The 9303-nt window shown below is 39.1% G+C and overlaps 1 long non-coding RNA gene across 1 annotated transcript in view; it reads left to right on the forward strand.

The window, feature by feature from the left end:
* Positions 1-9081, forward strand: part of LOC134484279 (uncharacterized) — a 76087-nt gene extending 67006 nt beyond the window's left edge. Inside the window, exon 6 of the long non-coding RNA XR_010061690.1 lies at positions 8909-9081. This is a non-coding gene — a long non-coding RNA (uncharacterized LOC134484279). The remainder of the gene's footprint in view (positions 1-8908) is intronic.
* The last annotated feature ends 222 nt before the right edge of the window (positions 9082-9303 follow it).

Raw genomic sequence — 9303 nt, forward strand, 5'->3', positions numbered from 1 at the left:
ACTTTTAATCATTTAAAAGGAGTTAGAAAAAAACAGACCAGATAAACAGTTCTCTGCACCCAAGTCCTGTGGGAGGGAGAGTTAAACCTTCAGAGAGGCAGACACTCCTGGGAAACCAGAAGAGACTGCACTTTGCACACACATCTCGGACGCCAGAGGAAAACACCAAACGCCATCTGGAACCCTGGTGCACTGAAGCTCCCAGAAACGGCGGCACAGATCTTCCTGGTTGCTGTCGCCCTAGAAAGCTTGTGGGCAGCACACCGCGAGCAAACTTGAGCCTCGGGACCACAGGTAAGACCAACTTCTCTACTGCAAGAGACCTGCCTAGTGAACTCAAGACACAGGCCCACAGGAACAGCTAAAGACCTGTAGAGAGGAAAAACTACACGCCCGAAAGCAGAACACTCTGTCCGCATAACAGGCTGAAAGAAAACAGGGAAACAGGTCTACAGCACTCCTGACACACAGGCTTACAGGGCAGTCTAGCCACTGTCAGAAATAGCAGAACAAAGTAACACTAGAGATAATCTGATGCCGAGAGGCAAGCGCAGGAACCCAAGCAACAGAAACCAAGACTACATGGCATCATCGGACCCCAATTCTCCCATCAAAACAAATATGGAATATCCAAACACACCAGAAAAGCAAGATCTAGTTTCAAAATCATATTTGATCATGATGTTGGAGGACTTCAAGAAAGACATGAAGAACTCCTTTAGAGAACAAGTAGAAGCCCGTAGAGAGGAGACACAAAAATCCCTGAAAGAATTCCAGGAAAACGCAATCAAACAGTTGAAGGAATTAAAAAATGGAAATAGAAGCAATCAAGAAAGAACACATGGAAACAACCCTGGATATAGAAAACAAAAAGAAGAGACAAGGAGCTGTAGATACAAGCTTCACCAACAGAATACAAGAGATGGAAGAGAGAATCTCAGGAGCAGATGATTCCATAGAAATCATTGACTCAACTGTCAAAGATAACGTAAAGCGGAAAAAGCTACTGGTTCAAAACATACAGGAAATCCAGGACTCAATGTGAAGATGAAACATAAGGATAATAGGTATAGAAGAGAGGGAAGACTCCCAGTTCAAAGGACCAGTAAATATCTTCAACAAAATCATAGAAGAAAACTTCCCTAAGCTAAAAAAAGAGATACCCATAGGCATACAAGAAGCCTATAGAACTCCAAATAGATTGGACCAGAAAAGAAACACCTCCCGTCACATAATTGTCAAAACACCAAACGCACAAAATAAAGAATATTAAAAGCAGTAAGAGAAAAAGCTGAAGTAACATATAAAGGCAGACCTATTAGAATCACACCATACTTTTCGCCAGAAACCATGAAGGCCAGAAGATCCTGGACTGATGTCATACAGACCCTAAGAGAACACAAATGCCAGCCCAGGTTACTGTATCCTGCAAAACTATCAATTAACATAGATAGAGAAACCAAGATATTCCATGACAAAACCAATTTACACAATATCATTCTACAAATCCAGCACTACAAAGGAAAATAAATGGTAAAGCCCAACATAAGGGGGCAAGCTATACCCTAGAAGAAGCAAGAAACTAATCGTCTTGGCAACAAAACAAAGAGAATGAAAGCACACAAACATAACCTCACATCCAAATATGAATAAAACAGGAAGCAATAATCACTATTCCTTAATATCTCTCAACATCAATGGCCTCAACTTCCCAATAAAAAGACATAGATTAACAAACTGGACACACAACGAGGACCCTGCATTCTGCTGCCTACAGGAAACACACCTCAGAGAGAAAGACAGACACTACCTCAGAGTGAAAGGCTGAAAAACAGCTTTCCAAGCAAATGGTCGGAAGAAGCAAGCTGGAGTAGCCTTTCTAATATCAGATAAAATCAATTTTCAACTAAAAGTCATCAAAAAAGATAAGGAAGGACACTTCATATGCATCAAAGGAAAAACCACCAAATGAACTCTCAATCTTATAAATCTGTGCCCCAAATATAAGGGCAATACATATGTAAAATAAATCTTACTAAAGCTCAAAACACACATTGCACCTCACACAATAATAGTAGGAGATTTCAACACCCCACTCTCATCAATGGACAGATCATGGAAACAGAAATTAAACAGAGACGTAGACAGACTAAGAGAAGTCATGAGCCAAATAGACTTAACAGATATTTATAGAACATTCTATCCTAAAGCAAAAGGATATACCTTCTTCTTCAGCTCCTCATGGTACTTCCTCTAAAATTGACCATATAATTGGTCAAAAAACGGGCCTCAACAGGTACAGAAAGATAGAAATTATCCCATGCGTGCTATCGTACCACCACGGCCAATGTTATTCAATAACAATAAGGGAAGAATGCCCACATATACGTGGAAATTTAACAATGCTCTACTCAATGATAACCTGGTCAAGGAAGAAATAAAGAAATTAAAGACTTTTTAGAATTTAATGAAAATGAAGGTACAACATTCCCCAACTTATGGGACACAATGAAAGCTGTGCTAAGAGGAAAACTCATAGCGCTGAGTGCCTACAGAAAGAAACAGGAAAGAGCATATGTCAGCAGCTTGACAGCACACCTAAAAGTTCTAGAACAAAAAGAAGCAAATACACCCAGGAGGAGTAGAAGGCAGGAAATAATCAAACTCAGAGCTTTAATCAACCAAGTTGAAACAAAAAGGACCATAGAAAGAATCAACAGAACCAAAAGTTGGTTCCTTGAGAAAATCAACAAGATAGATAAACCCTTAACCAGACTAACGAGAGGACACAGAGAGTGCGTCCAAATTAACAAAATCAGAAATTAAAAGCAAGACATAACAACAGATTCAGAGGAAATTCAAAAAATCATCAGATCTTACTATAAAAGCCTATATTCAACAAAACTTGAAAATCTACAGGAAATGGACATTTCCTAGACAGAATCCAGGTAATGAAGTTAAATCAGGAACAGATAAATTAGTTAAACAACCCCATAACTCCTAAGGAAACAGAAGCAGTCATTAAAGGTCTCCCAACCAAAATGAGCCCAGGTCCAGACAGGTTTAATGCAGAATTCTATCAAACCTTCATAGAAGACCTCATACCAAAATTATCCAAACTATTCCACAAAATTGAAACAGATGGATCACTACCGAATTCCTTCTATGAAGCCACAATTACTTTTATACCTAAACCACACAAAGACCCAACAAAGAGAGAACTTCAGACCAATTTCCCTTATGAATATCAACGCTAAAAAACTCAATAAATATCTGGCAAACCGAATCCGAGAGCACATCAAAACAATCGTCCACCATGATCAAGTAGGCTTCATCCCAGGTTTGCAGGGATGGTTTAATATACGAAAAACCATCAATGTGATCAATTATATAAACAAACTGAAAGAACAAAACAACATGATCATTTCATTTCATGCTGAGAAAGCATTTGATAAAATTCAACACCCCTTCATGATAAAAGTCCTAGAAAGAATAGGAATTCAAAGCCCATACCTAAACATAGTAAAAGCCATATACAGCAAACCAGTTGCTAATATTAAACTAAATGGAGAGAAATTTGAAACAATCCCACTAAAATCAGGGACTAGACAAGGCTGCCCCTCTCTCCCTACTTATTCAATATAGTTCTTGAAATTCTGGCCAGAGCATTCAGACAACAAAAGGAGGTCAAGGGGATTCCGATCCAAAAAGAAGAAGTCAAAATATCACTATTTGCAGATGATATGATAGTATATTTAAGTGATCACAAAAGTTCCACCAGACAACTACTAAAGCTGATATACAACTTCAGCAAAGTGGCTGGGTATAAAATTAACTCAAGTAAATCAGTAGCCTTCCTCTGCACAAAAGAGAAACAAGCCGAGAAAGAAATTAGGGAAACAACACACTTCATAATAGACCCAAATAATATAAAGTACCTCGGTGTGACTTTAACCAAGCAAGTAAAAGATCTGTACAATAAGAACTTCAAGACACTGAAGAAAGAAATAGAAGAAGACCTCAGAAGATGGAAAGATCTCCCATGCTCATGGATTGGCGGGATTAATATAGTAAAAATGGCCATTTTACCAAAAGCGATCTACAGATTCAATGCAATCCCCATCAAAATACCAATCCAATTCTTCAAAGAGTTAGACAGAACAATTTGAAAATTCATCTGGAATAACAAAAAACCCAGGATAGCTAAAACTATCCTCAACAATAAAAGGACTTCAGGGAGAATCACTATCCCTGATATCAAGCAGTATTACAAAGCAATAGTGATTAAAAAGTGCATGGTATTGGTACAGAGATATTCAGATAGACCAATGGAATATAATTGAAGACCCAGAAATGAACCCACACACCTATGGTCACTTGATTTTTGACAAATGAGCCAAAACCATCCAATGGAAAAAAGATAGCATTTTCAGCAAATGGTGCTCGTTCAACTGGAGATCCACATATAGAAGAATGCAGATCGATCCATGCTTATCACCCTGTACAAAGATTAAGTCCAAGTGGATCAAGGACCTCCACATCAAACCAGACACACTCAAACTAGTAGAAGAAAACTAGGGAAGCATCTGGAACACATGGGCACTGGAAAAAATTTCCTGAACATAACACCAATGGCTTATGCTCTAAGATCAAGAATCGACAAATGGGATCTCATAAAACTGCAAAGCTTCTGTAAGGCAAAGGACACTGTTGTTAGGCCAAAACTGCAACCAACAGTTTGGGAAAAGATCTTTACCAATCCTACAACAGATAATGGCCAAATTATATTCAACAGATATATCCAAAATATACAAAGAACTCAAGAAGTTAGACTGCAGGGAGACAAATAACCCTATTAAAAAATGGGGTTCAGAGCTAAACAAACAATTAACTGCTGAGGAATGCCGAATGGCTGAGAAACACCTAAAGAAATGTTCAACATCTTTAGTCATAAGGGAAATACAAATCAAAACAACCCTGAGATTTCACCTCACACCAGTGAGAATGACCAAGTTCAAAACTCAGGTGACAGCAGATGCTGGCGAGGATGTGGAGAAAGAGGAACACTCCACCATTGTTGGTGGAATTGCAGACTGGTACAACCATTCTGGAAATCAGTCTGGAGGTTCCTCAGAAAATTGGACATTGAACTGCCTGAGGTTCCATCTATACCTCTCTTGGGCATATACCCAAAAGATGCCCCAACATATAAAAAAGACACATGCCCTATTATGTTCATCACAGCCTTATTTATAATAGCCAGAAGCTGGAAAGAGCCCAGATGCCCTTCAACAGAGGAATGGATACAGAAAATGTGGTACATCTACACAATGGAATATTACTCAGCTATCAAAAACAACGACTTTATGAAATTTCTTAGGAAAATGGTTGGAATTGAAAAATATCCTGAGTGAGCTAACCCAATCACATAAAGATATACATGGTATGCACTCATTGATAAGTTGCTATTAGCCCAAATGCTTGATGCCTAGAACAAATGAAACTCAAGACGGATGGTGAAAATGTGAATGCTTCACTCCTTCTTTAAAAGGGGAAAAAGAATACCCTTGGTAGGGAAGAGAGAGGCAAAGATTAAAACAGAGACTGAAGGTACACCCATTCAGAGCCTGCTCCTCATGTGGCCCATACATATACAGCCACCCAATTAGAGTATGAAGCAAAGAAGTGCAGACAGACAGGAGCCGGATGTAGATCGCTCCTGAGAGACACAGCCAGAATTCAGCAAATACAGAGGCGAATGCCAGCAGCAAACCACTGAACTGAGAATAGGACACCCGTTGAAGGAATCAGAGAAAGAACTGGAAGAGCTTGAAGGGGCTTGAGACCCCATATGTACAACAATGCCAAGCAACTAGAGCTTCCAGGGACAAAGCCACTACCTAAAGACTATACATGGACTGACACTGGACTCTGACCTCATAGGTAGCAATGAATATCCTAGTGAGAGCACCAGTTGAAGGGGAAGCCGTGGGTCCTGCTAAGACTGAAACCCCAGTGAACTAGACTGTTGTTGGGAGGGCGGCAATGGGGGGATGGTTGAGAGGGGAACCCCCATAAGGAAGGAGAGGGGGGAGGGGAATGTTTGCCCAGAAATTGGGAAAGGGAATAACACTCGAAATGTATATAAGAAACACTCAAGTTAAAAAAAATTCTCAAAAGAAGAGTTGAGCCTCTTCTGACACTACAATCCCCATGACTCTCCCACAAAGAAAGCCTAAATACCCAAAAGGAGAGCAATGCCTGACCTACTCCAGGGAGATGTGCCAATTCTCATTCTTAGAATCTAACCAAGGAGTGGAAACTTTGACAATTGTTTTTAAAATGTGACAGTCTACCAAAAAAGGCAAAAAACTCAGAAATGGCTAATAGATTAAAAAAAAGAGTTAGAATTATATTGTTAAATGATATTTCCCCAACATCAAGTAAATATATTTTATTTTGCTTCAGTTAATTAAACATGTTATAGGAGGAAAATTTTAATTTCCTCTTTTTTGTTAAACAAAATTTAACTTTTACATCCCCCTACTTATCAGAAAATCAATATTCTTATACTGGAAGATGTGCCAGGCACAGGTCAAATTTCTAGTATAACCTGTTATTACAATCATCAGTCTTGTCAGTTTCAAATGATTGTTCACATCATGCCTGTAAAACACAATGATAAACATGCAGTATAACCATAAGGGCAGTGCAATGGCATAAATAGCTTGGTGATAGCCAACAGCTCTCTAACTTGGCTTAAGTCCTGTTCAATGAAAATCGTTTGTAGTAGAAATGTAGCCATGTATATAAGACTATTGAAGCTGTGGGTGCGAAGGAGAATGTACAGCCCCTTACTTACTTAAGCCAGTATCATATCTAACAACAATCAAAGCCATGTGTCCTTATATACAGAATTAATTACAGTCTCTGGAACAAACATCACAGTAAAAATCCCAGCCATAAAAAATGCAGGATAGTAATTTCAAGCCCAGTCTCAATGACTATATCTACAAAATGTCACATGATTCAAGGCTGAGGAACATTACCGAAGAGGGAGCATGAAGATTGTAAGAGACTAAAGTTTTCTATGAGATGGTGTCTCAATGTAACACCAGAAATTACACTTATATCATCTCACTAAAACTACTGCCTAAACAACAGCTGACGAAGAGAGGGAATGGAGAAGAATGGAACTTTAGTTCTATTTCTGTTTCAAATTCTTCTTCTTCTTCTTCTTCTTCTTCTTCTTCTTCTTCTTCTTCTTCTTCTTCTTCTTCTTCTTCTTCTTCTTCTTCCTCTTCTTCCTCCCTCTCTCTCTCTCTCTCTCTCTCTCTCTCTCTCTCTCTCATTGTTGGAGATTTCATGTTTACATTTCAAATGTTATTCCCTGTCCATGTTTTCAGTCCATAAGCCCCTTAACCCTTCCCCCTACTCTTCTGTAAGGGAGTTCACATTCCCACCCATGGCCTCCCCACACTTCCCCTTTTTCCCCAACACTGGGGGTCCTACCTTGGTAGAAACAAGAGTTTCTCATTACATTTTTCCCAGCAAGGCCATCCTTTGCTACATATGCAGTTGGAGCCATGGGTCTGTCTATGTATAGTCTTTCTCTTGTGGTTTGGTCCTGGTATCTCTGGTTGGTTGGCAATGTTATTATTATGGGGTTGCAAATCACTTCAGCTCTTTCAATCCTTTCTCTAATTCCTCCAACCGGGTTCTGGTTCTTGGTTCAGTGGTTTGCTGTTTCCATTTTCCTGTGTATTTGACATATTCTGGCTGTGTCTCTCAGGAGGGATCAATATCCAGTCATTGTCAGCCTGCACTTCTTAACTTCATCCATCTTAACTAGTTTTGGTGTCTGTACATATATGGGCTACATGTGAGTCAGGCTCTGAATGGCAGGTCCTTCAGTCACTCTTATGAACTTTGCCTCCTTATCCCCTGTCACGGGTATTTTGGTTCCCCTTTTAAAGAAGGAGTGAAGCATCTGCATTTTGGTCATCCTTCTTCAGCTTCATGTGGTCTGTGTATGGCATGAAGGGTATTTCAAGCTTTTTGGCTAATATCTGTTTATCAATGAATGCATATCAAGTGTGTTTTTCTGTGATTGAGTAACCTCACTCAGGATGATATTTTCTAGTTCCTTTTATATGACTAGAATTTCATGAAGTCATTGTTTTTACAGCTGAGTAATATTCCATTTTGTAGATGTACCACATTTCTGTATCCATTCTTCTGTTGAAGGGCATCTGGGTTCTTTCCTGCTTCTAACTATTTTAAATATGGCTGCTATGAATACAGACAAATATATTTCTCGGTTGTATGTTGGACAATATTTTGGGTATATGCTCAGGATAGTTGTAGCTGCGTCCTCATTCATGGAATGTCCAATATTCTGAGGAAACTTCAGTGTGATTTTCCAAAGGGTTGTACAAGTCTGAAATCTCACCAACAATGGAGGAGTGTTCCTCATTCTCCACATCCTCACCAGCGTCTTCTGTCACCTGAGATTTATATCTTAGCCATTCTCATTGGTGTGAGGTAGACGCTCAGATTTGTTTTGATTTGAATTTCCCTGATTACTAAGGATGTTGAACATTTATTTATGTGTTTTTTGGCCATTTGATAACCTGCATCTGAGAATGTTTTGTAACTCACAGTACCCCATTTTTAATTCTGTTTTTGCTTTCTAAAGTCTAACTTCTTAGGATCTTTGTATATTTTGGATATTACCCACTATCAGATATAGGATTGGTAAAAATGTTTTCCCAAACTGTTGGTTGCAGTTTTGTCTAAATGACAATGTATTTTGCCTTACAGAACTTTGCTATTTTATGAGGTCCTATTTGTCAATTCTTTATCTTAGAGCATAAGTCATGTTTTTTTTTTTTTTGTTTTTTTTCAGGAAACTTTCTCCAGTGCCCATGTGTTGAAGACTCTTCCCCATCTTTTCTTCTATTAGTGTAGTGCCCACCTCGACCAGCAAGGAAGACACATCACCGTTGGATTCTTCTCAACAGCCTTTATTTCAGGAAAACCTCATTCTTGATGAGGGGGGCCCCGAGGGAAAAAAGGCACTCCCCCTAAATACAAGAAATTCTGTGGTTGTAAATTTGTCCTCTGGGGATTGGTGGAGTATGAAATACCTTATTAGCGTGAATATCACTCCAGTCTGATAACTGCCGGAGAAATGTCAATACATGCACATTGTAGGTGTTTATCACTAACAACCACAAGGTGTCGGAGCCATCTTTAGACACTCCCTACATCTCCCTCTTTTTTGTTTTCTAAAAATGACTG

This window comes from Rattus norvegicus, chromosome Y, assembly GCF_036323735.1.
Source record: "Rattus norvegicus strain BN/NHsdMcwi chromosome Y, GRCr8, whole genome shotgun sequence".
Taxonomy (NCBI): domain Eukaryota; kingdom Metazoa; phylum Chordata; class Mammalia; order Rodentia; family Muridae; genus Rattus; species Rattus norvegicus.